Here is a 10,749-nt window from a genome sequence, read left to right as displayed (position 1 = left end):
TCCCCAGCCCACATAGGTGTTGTTTTGGTCCTGTGAAAATGTTATTAGAAAATTAATGCCATAGGTCTGAAGAGATTATAAATTTCCAATTCCCCTGAGGAAGGTTTTTAAATTTTGCCCATGAAAAATAAGCCTTTGCTGTGAAGATCTCGGCCAAATGTATCATCAGGAGTAGCATGCTGGCCTCTCTTTCTAGTGGCAGACTCTCAACAGTGCCTTCTTCTTGGTGACATTCAATCCTGTGTCTGTTTTCTTTGTCTGTTTAATAACCTCCCTCCAAACATTGTGTGGATAAAGACAATCGTAGCTGTGTTAATCTGCTCTGTCCCCCAATGTCTCCCTCTGTGCCTAGCTCATTAAAAGAATGACTGCCTAGCTGGGTAGAAACACTACCCGCATTTCACCTAGCAGGGATCACTGTAAATCAGACGTGTCCTCCACATGTGCTCCAGACTTTAAATGTATCAACTTATGTAGCATGTCTGTGCATGTTCTCTCACTTAAGTATTACAGTCTACCCCACTTTTCAGATTACATTAAACAGCTCCCAACAAGGGTTATATCACCATGTAGTGCCCAGGGCAAGGCTTCTGAAGAGCCATTCCTCTTGGAATTCTCCCTACTCAAAATTCCAACAGACAGCACTTGTTGGTGACTTTCTATAGATTAGGCACTCAGTGAATGCTGAGTCAGTTTCAATAACATTGAACCAGCAATGCTAGAGAAAGTGAGGGAGGGGTTATTTTGTGGAGGGGGAGGAGGTAAGTGTCTCAGTGGTTCACATCCTCTTGCCTTCATTTGGTATGCATGAGGAAAATATGCTAAGCAGGGTAGAATATTCATCACTGCCATAATCTTCCTGCAAGAGCTTCAGTTAACTAACTTTTCTTTGCTTTGGTTTTTCAAAGCACGGTCTCACTCTACAGACCAAGTGATCTCAACCTTGTGATCCTCCTCCTTCTGCGCACCTATGGGATAATCACCAGGTGCCATAATGCCCAGCTAAATGCTTACATTCTTTTCCTATCTTCTGCTGCTCCTTGTCTAATGGATACCTTGACTTCAGCTGGCATTAAATTATATTATAAGATTCGTCAATAGAACAATGTCTTTTAATAGCTCCCAAATACCTGGCTCTCCTTGGATACCATTGTAACAAGGCGTTTTGCATTTCAGATGGATGCCATGAGGAACCACAGAGGAGAACCAGATAGAACAATATTCAGGCTGTTCCCATAGCTTGTCAAGGGAATGATGGGAACAGTTTAAACTGCCCTTTAAAGTACTTTTAGGTATCAAATAAATACTGGGCACAGTCAAAATTCAGTCAGTGTGTCTCTTCTCAGACAATTTAGGTTGCTATAGTAGAAGTACTTAAGTCCTTATGTTTGGAAAAACCAAGCTAAGATTATCTACTTGATGTGTAGGGAAGTTATAAGAGCCAGCTAAACTTTGTAAAACTCGTGGAATTAATCCTGCTGCTTTGCATTTATGTGACTTCTGTCTCTCCAGATCTATAAACCGTTTTTTTTTTCTTTTAGTTCAATAAATCTTGCAGCAGCTCCAGAAGATAGGTAGGGGGCAGGTTTTGCCTGCATCTTACAGAATAAATATACATTTATCCAAGGTCATGAAGTTAAAGACAAACTTAACACAGAATATCATTATCATCTTCCCCACACAATCCTACTTTGTCACATCCAGTTGATACATACATGAATTAAAGTCTCACATTATTTTTATTTGGCTATCAGGCATTACTTACACAATCATTTTAAGCTTCAAAGACTGATTTATATAATTATTTAGGAAAAGAGGCATGAACGAACATTACTGTCATCATGTGAACTCACATCTGCATATATTAACATATTTAAATATTCAGGCTTAATCTGAAATAAACAAAAATGCACAGATGACAAGGTGAATTTATTTAGAGGTGATATCATTAGGTCTTCTAAAATATATATTTACCAAAAACCTTAAAATGCATTAGAATAACTTGTTTGTCATCTTCAAAAGATTTGAAACCTTCACAAGTAACATTAAACATCGCTCTTTTCTGTTATCTTCTAGCTTAGAAATCCAGTGCATAAAGGCTCTGATGTCCTATGTCACAAAACCAACTTTGTACCCTTTACCTAGCTCTGCTTACTAAAATCTACAGTATGTGCAGATATCAAAACTTGAAGCAGTATTTCCACTGGCTTCTTTGGGAATACTTACCAGAGGATGAGGCAAAAGAAAGGGAAGATACCCACAAATTCTCAAAGCCACTAAGAGACCAACCACTGCAACCATCTAAGAAGATGGAGGTCTCTTTACAAAGAACTGATTCAAAGACAAATGGGCTTAGTTCTGTTACTAAATTCAGGAGGTTCCTGGGGACACAAAAACCCCAGTAAATTTTACTGAATCAGTTATACGGCATGCTTTGAAGGTCAAGATTTTAGAGACTGTTCAGTCAGAGCACATGGTGGCAATGCTGCAGGGAAGCCACGGGAGGAACACACAGCACAGCTGAGCAGACACCTGAAACCCTGAGCTGGGTCCCATGTCTCTGATCTGTACAGAGTGTAGTCTCCAACCCTCCTGTCCAGAGAGCCTCGGCAGTCTAAGAGTAAGGGTTCATTGTAATGTTGGGGCTGTTTCCTTGCTGTTGAAAGTGTTAAGACTTTAGGGAACCTTAATTCAAGCTCTTTATCCATTTCTGCATCACACGAGCCTCCTCCTTCATGTTTCCAAGAGTTCCTCCTGTTGTTTAAGCTGACTTTATCCATTTTCACTTCCTTGGTACCTTCTGCCCCTGATTCCCACACTAATATCCCAGCCTCCTAATGCCTAGTAATCCTCTACGTATTCTCGGAACCATAATTATCAGTCTCTACCTGTCATGTCTTATGACATCATATCCCATTTAAAAGGTTTTCATTATAACAATTGTCTTGTATTTTTGGTGCTATATTTCTTTACCCAGTGCTAAGCAGGGCATCCTTATCTGTTTTCTCTGTTCTCTTGGCTGTCTGCACTTACTTTGATGCTGCCCTCTTGTTATTCCAATTATCTATCATTACTTATCCATCTTCTTCATTAGGATATGAACTCCTGTGGGTTAGGGGCTGTCCTAAGTTCACAACCCAGGTCTGGCACACAAAGGCATTCAGTAAGCATTTGTTACTTGAACAAATGACACAACGAATGCTCTCATATTTTTGATAGTATCTCTTAATATGGTCAGATATTCCCTGTTAGGATGAAATCAAAGACACCCACGAGAGATGTCATGTGTAGCTAAATTTATACCTACAAGAACAGCTGAATCAATGAATAAAGCAATTAAATGCAAACTGTCATTAAGTGAAAATGCTCACCTCCTCCGATCTATTGAAAGCACACCAAGCTTTTCCAAAGAACCTGGATAAATAACGTATATGATGCTTTAGTCACACTTTTTTTCAAATACTGAAAAATGAGAGTGAACTTTAATTTTGTCTATGAATGTGTTCAAATTTTAATGGTAGGATTAGTTAGTCACTGTATTTCACACACATACACACAAAACCAGGTAAAGTTAGAAATATGTTCATTTCCTTGACTGTAATAAACACTTATATATACCTAAGCACTATTAGGTATATGCTAAATATATAATAAAAAGTGAAGCTCTTAAGAGTATATAATTATATAATAGAATTTGCCAGTGACTTCAGAACTTTTCTCTATGGATACGTGCTTTCTATTTATTTATTTATTTATCTATCTATTTATTTATTTATTTATTTTGGTTTTTTGAGACAGGGTTTCTCTGTATAGCCCTGGCTGTCCTGGAAGTCACTCTGTAGACCAGGCTGACCTCGAACTCAGGAATCCGCCTGCCTCTGCCTCCCAGAGTGCTGGGATTACAGGCGTGCACCACCACAGCCCGACAGATACATGCTTTCTATTTTAAGTTTCAAAGATTTTGTTTCTGAACCACATTCATAAATGCATATTTTTGTTGTTGTCTTTATACCTCATGATGTCTGTAATTACTTTACCTGTATATGAAAATGAACTTGAAAGTTGTGTCCTGTGGACACCACCCATACCAGCACAATTGTAGAGAAGTCTCCTTCCTTTTTCTACATGCCCTGGAATGTTCCCTATTAATCACTGACAATATTTGTTTTGTTTAAGAGTGTTCTTGACTATTGAACCATTTGTCAAATGTTTTGATGATGAAGGATTCATGTGGTTATTGCTGATTTTTCTTACAGCTCTAGGGATTTAACCTAGGACCTCACATATTATAGGCAAACCCTTTTCCACTGAGCTACAGCTCCAGGCCCAAACAGGTTCTAATTAGGATAGCATTACAGTAAATCATGAAACCTGGTATGAGGTCCCTATTTAGTGTTCCAGTTTGTTTCACATTATCTTTAAAGTGTCTAAAAATCCTGGGCTTTAAGAGAGAATTGCATGACATCTGTAGATCAATTAGGGAGAAAATAACATCTGAAATTATTTCCCCCACCCACTGATGGATGTGCTACGTTTCTGCATTTGTTTAATCTTCAGTTCTCTCGGCTGTATTTATTAGTTTTCAATCTTTCAGTGAAAGGGATTTGATGTGTTTGATGGCATTATGAACCTGGTCATTTTATCTTGCTATTCATTGACTTTTTTAGTACATAAAATCACAATTGTTTTACTTTGGTTTGGATCTAGTTGCTTTAAAAATAAATATACATATTAAGTATAAATTTTTTTTATTTGAAAAAATTCTATATTCCTAATCCCGGCCTGTGTAAATTAAACTTTCATTCCTTTCAAATTTGTCTGCCTTTCATTGGTTGATAAATTGCTACTGTTCACCTAGGAAGAATAAGTATGTTTTATAGAAATTGTGGCAATGATCAAGCTTGTGTGGAAGCAGCACCACCCCCTGCATGGGGGAAATGTTTCATTATTTTACTTTGAAGTGTGAATACGATGCTTGCTGGGAATTCTTTTGAAAATAGATAAATCATAATCACTGATTTTTCTTTATTATTAACTTGCTGACTTTTAGAAATGAAGGAAGAGTTTGTGAGTTTTATTTTATTTTAATGCATCTTTTCATAAGTCCATGGTTTTGTAAATATTGATTATTAAATATTAAGCTACTCTTCATTCCTACAGCAAAGTATTTGAATTTGTAGAGTGTGATTGGGAGATGTAAAGTGAATAAATAAATAAATGAAAAAAAAGAGAGTCTGAGTGGTTTACATTTTATTTGAAGCTTATCCAGGTACAACCATGGGATACCAAGTCTTTATTCTATTATTCTCGTTATGTAACCTTGACTGATCCAGAACCCTTTACATAGGTTCTGGGTCACACAAGAAACAAAAAAGCATTCTATTTAATTCAACCACACTAGGCTGGCCTTGACCTCATAGAGATCCACCTGCCTCTGCTTCCTTAGGCCTGAGACTAAAGTCATGCAGTACCAGACACCGGGCCCAGGTTCTTTTTCTTGGTGTAGTGTTTTTCCCAGATTTTAAACTCAAGGTTATATTGGTTTCATAAAGGAATTTTATAGAGAGTCACACTTTTTTTTTTTACATCCATAAAGAGTTCTTGTAAAACCAGATTAATTCTTCTTTATTCCTCTTAGTGGTTGGGGGGTGGGCAGCAACATTACAGTTACTTTGCATTGGATTTTGTGAGAAATGTTACTCACATATACTGTTATATCAATTTCATCTCTGTTTAGGCTTCCTACCTAGTGTTATAATATTTTAATAAAATGTTCCTCAAATGCCTTATTCCTCTCTTCTGAAGTTTCAAGTCTATTGACATATATTTGTTTTTTTATAATATTTTTATACTACTTTTATTATTATTTTGGCATATATTAAACCTAGACACATCTCCTGTTTAGATTATTAATATTGATCAAAATTTTGTTTCTCTTATTTTTATTCATGTTTTACCAGAAGTTTGCAAATATTATTAATTGTTGAATACAACCTTTGGCTATTCTGGTTTTGCATATTTTGCCTTAATTTAAATCTGTTTGCTGTGCACATATATAACTATTCATATATTTACAACTTTATATTTCTGTCTTATCATTGCTTAGCTAATTTCTGCAAACTTTAATATGGTTTATTGATCATTATTTAATTGAATTTTTGAATGTCCATTGTAAATTTTCTTTTATTTGTGAGCACATTGAAAAGAATTCTGTTTAATTCTGAAGTATTTGAGCTAAGTATTTCTTAATAATTAATTGCTAGGATGCTTCCATTGCAATCGGAAAAATTACTGGTATGATTTCGGTTCACCTCTGAAGCTTTCTTATATCATGTCAGGTGATCACTTTTGTAACCAGTAGTGGATAAATACCTTAATAAACTTAATGCAAAAGTTATGCCATGTATACAGTCTGTGCTGTAATTATGTATTATGTTCATTGGGTTAAGTTTACTAATCAAGCTGTTCAAATACTTCATAGCTTTATTAATCATTTGTTTATGTTCCACTGGTTAGAAATGGATAAAATATTTAGTTATTATTGTGTTTTTCTTTAGCTTTAAAAATCTATTCATTGTAGATATTCTGAAGACATATTAAAAATACTTTTAAAATTTTCATATTATCTTGTAATTTTCATGTTTTGTCTCGATAAAATAATTATCTTTTCCTCCAGAATTAATTATTGCCTTAAACTTTTATGTTAGCTTAATCACGTTCCTTTTAGGTAAATTCACTCTATTTCAAACTTGTTTTTTACTGCCTTGAAGTCTGCCTTTATTTATGTATTTATTTATTGAAAATAGATTCTTCTTTCACACAATGCATCCCAACCACAATGTACCCTACCTCCACTTCTCCCAAAACATCCTCCCCACCTTCTCTCTCTCTCTCTCCCCCCCTTCTCCCAAGCACATACCCTGTTTCTTCTTCAGAAAAGAGTAGGTCTCCAGGAGATAACAACCAAACAATACAAAACAAAATACAATAAGATGAGGCCAAAGTCCTTATATCAAGCTTACCTAAAAGAATCCAACAGGAGGAAAGAGTCTTTGGAGCAGGCAAAAGAGTCAGGGATACACCTGCTCCCACTGTTTGGAGTCCCACAAAAACCACCAACCTAACAGCCACAACATATACCCAGAGAACCTGCCTTTTAAAGCAGCGTTTTATTTTCTGACTACCGTTTGAGTTTTTTGTTTGTTTGTTTGTTTGTTTGTTTGTTTTAGAAACTAAGCCTTTTATTTTTAAATAAGTGTAGATTCACCATATTTCCTTGCTTTATGATGAGGTTCTGTGATGACATTCAGGAAGGAAGAATCCATTCTGGTTCTTTGTGACAAGGACTTCACAATGGCAGGAGCTTGCAGCAAGTAATCACATGACAACCATACACAGACACAGAGAATGATGAATGCTTGCCCCTCAGCTCTCTTCTCTATTCATTCTGCTCAGGATTCCAGACAGGGAGTAGTTGGATGCACCTTGGTCATGTAACCTCCTACAGGCATAGCACATGGGTATCTCCTTGGTAACTTTAGATTTTTTGTTAAGAAATGTATTTATAAAAGCATTCCTATGAACTCTGGCCAATTTGTCCTAATGACATTGGTCTGCTTAATTATAGAACACCATTACAATGAGACTATAGTTTATAAAATCAAAGTACTATACTTGCAAACCATTACAGAGATTCTTATCCCTCAAAGATAGCTTATTTTTATTTCATTTGAGACTAAACCATGCTAAGTAGTGCAGGCTGGCCTCAAATTCTTCTTTTTTTTTTTAACATTTATTAGTATTAGTATTAGTATTAGTATTAGTATTAGTATTAGTATTAGTATTAGTATTAGTATTAGTATTAGTAGTACACTACAGCTGTCTTCAGATACACCAGAAGAGGGTGTCAGATCTTGTTATGGATGGTTGTGAGCCACCATGTGGTTGCTGGGATTTGAACTCAGGACCTTCAGAAGAGCAGTGAGTGCTCTTAACCACTGAGCTATCTCTCCAGCCCCTGGCCTCAAATTCTTGCCTAGGCTGTTAAATGCTAAGATTACACATTTGAATTACCTATTAGACTAATTTTAATCAACTTCAATTTTAATTAGCTAATGATTATGTATATGGGATCAACCTCACAGCATGGTAGCTATTCTAACTATAATATAATGCATTGCTATTTTTTAAGATGTTAATTGCCTTCTGATATACTTACCCCTAAGAAAGCATAAGCATATACAGTGCTATATATGTTAACTGGCCTGCTTTGATAATTTAATTATGAATTCAGGTTACTTTTAATCAATACCCATACCTTCTTAATTTCTAGAAAATACTTCCTACTCTCATTCCCATTTGACACATAATCCAATTTTTAACAATTAATTAATATTCCATTATATAAATATACCATATATTCTGTGTCCATTCTTCAGTAGAGGGTTATCTAGTTTGCTTCCAGTTTCTGGCAATCACGAATAAAACCTCAGTGAACATGGTTGAGCTAGTTTCCTTGTGGTATAATGGAGTGTCCTTTGGGTATATGGCCAAGAGTGGCATAGTTGGAGCCTATGTCCTTCGGATTTTGTTCCTTTGTTCCTTATTAGGCAGAGACTATAGACGGGATAGCCCAGAGAACTAGGGTAGAATCAAACATATCTGGTCAAATACAAACAAACAAACAAACAAAAACAAAAGAAAAATCAGTGGAATTTATTTTAGTCATATTCTTCTTTACTCATAGATCTATACCTTGTCCAGCTGTCATCAAAGAGGTTTCCTTTGGCAGAAGATGGGAGCTAGTATAAAGACCCATGGACAGAAATTATGCAAAGAGAGCGTCTAAATTGGAAATCTCCATCAGCTCCCTCCCCTCAGAGACTGCGGAACTCTATTGAAGAAGGGGAAGAAAGACAGTAGAATTCAGAGGGGCTGTGGTCTCCAAAAGAACATGACCCACTGAATCAACTAAGCAGGGCTCAAATGAGCCCAGAGAGACTTAGCTGAAAAACTCGGGGGCCTGGATGTATCTGCATTGGTCCTCTGTGTCTATGCTATGGCTGTTTCTGCTCCTGGGACTATTCCCTCCTGTTGGGTTGGCTTGTCCAGTCTCAGTATGAGGCCTTTTGTCCTTTCATATTGTATTTTGCTTTGTCCTATTTGTCTATCCAGAGAGAGAGAGAGAGAGAGAGAGAGAGAGCAGATGGGCAGGGGATTTGAGAAGAGTAGAGGGAAGGAAAACTGTTGTTGGATGTATTGTATGAGAGAAAAAACTATTTTCAATAAAAATTTAAAAATTCCAAGAAGGAAGGCCAGAGTTTGGATGTTTCGGTCCTTCTTAGAAAGGGGAACAAAATACTCACACGAAGAAATACAGAGACAAATGTGGAACAGAAACTGAAGGAAAAGCCATCCAGAGACTGCTCTACCCAAGGATCCAATGCATCTGCAGATATCAAGCCCAGACACTATTGCTGATGTAAAGAAATTCTTGCCGACCGGAGCCTGATATAGCTGTCCCTTGAGAGGCTCTGCCAGAGCCTTACCAATACAAATGTGGATATTTCCAGTAAACCATTGGACTGAGCTTGGGAACCCCAGTGGAAGAGTTAGGGGAAGGACTGAAGGAGTTTGCAACCCCATAGAAAGAACAACAATATCAATCAACCAGACCTCTGAGAACTCCCAGAGATTAAACCATCAACCAAAGAGTACACATGGAGAGACACATGGCTCCAGATGCATAGGTAGCAGAGGATTACCTTATCTGTCACCAATAGGAGGGGAGGCCCTTTGTCCTGTGGATTCTTAATGCCTCAGTGTAGGGTAATGCTAGGGCAGAGAGACAGGAGTGGGTAGAGGGAACCCTCTTTGAAGCAGAAGGTAGGGGGAAAGGGATATAGAGTTTATGGAGGGAAACTGGGAGGGAGGATGACATTTGAAATATAAATAAATAAAATAACCAATAAAAGAATCCTAGAAAATAACTAATTAGCTTGACATTTCTATAGTTTTACCATTCCAGGAATACTATGTAAATAAATCACACAGTATATAACTTCTTGAAACAAACCTTTCAGACTAGATAAACAAATTTATCACTGTGGAAGATTAGAGAACCAGCTTGAACTCTTCTATATATCAACAACAAATATATAGGGAATAATTTCATTGACATACTCTCATTCACAATAGTCACTGAACATACAAGATCTAAGAATAAACAACCAATAAAGTAAAGGAGTTCTCCAATAAAATATTAAAGCTCTGAAAAAGATATAAAGAACACAAGAAAATAGAAAGAAGTCCATGCAAAGTATTTCATCTGCATAGATTAATTTTGTTATTTAAAAGTACATTTATTTATCAAGAGAGATACAATTTATTCTACCATACAGTGAAAATAAGACAGATTTTTCAGTGTTTTGAAATTCTTGGCATGTTAATTTCTGAAATTCAGATATAGCAGATCAGCATTCCTTGATATTCTCAAAGTTCTCAAAATTATGATATTTAAACATACTTACAACAGTCTTCACATTCCACAATTTTGAGTATTGAAAAGACTTATTAAATGAAAAAAAAAGTACATTGCTTCTCGGCCCTTTGGCTAAGATCTCATGTGAAAATAAATACAATAAGTTAAGTAGTGCTTGCAAAGAACTCCTCCCTATTATATCTGTACATTTAAAACCACATTAGTCTACATATTTTTCTTTTCATAATCAAAATTAAAAGAAAATGTAT

Source organism: Apodemus sylvaticus, chromosome 1 (assembly GCF_947179515.1).
Source record: "Apodemus sylvaticus chromosome 1, mApoSyl1.1, whole genome shotgun sequence".
Classification (NCBI taxonomy): Eukaryota; Metazoa; Chordata; class Mammalia; order Rodentia; family Muridae; genus Apodemus; species Apodemus sylvaticus.
The sequence above is the reverse complement of the archived record's forward strand: the minus strand, read 5'-3'. Positions refer to the sequence as shown.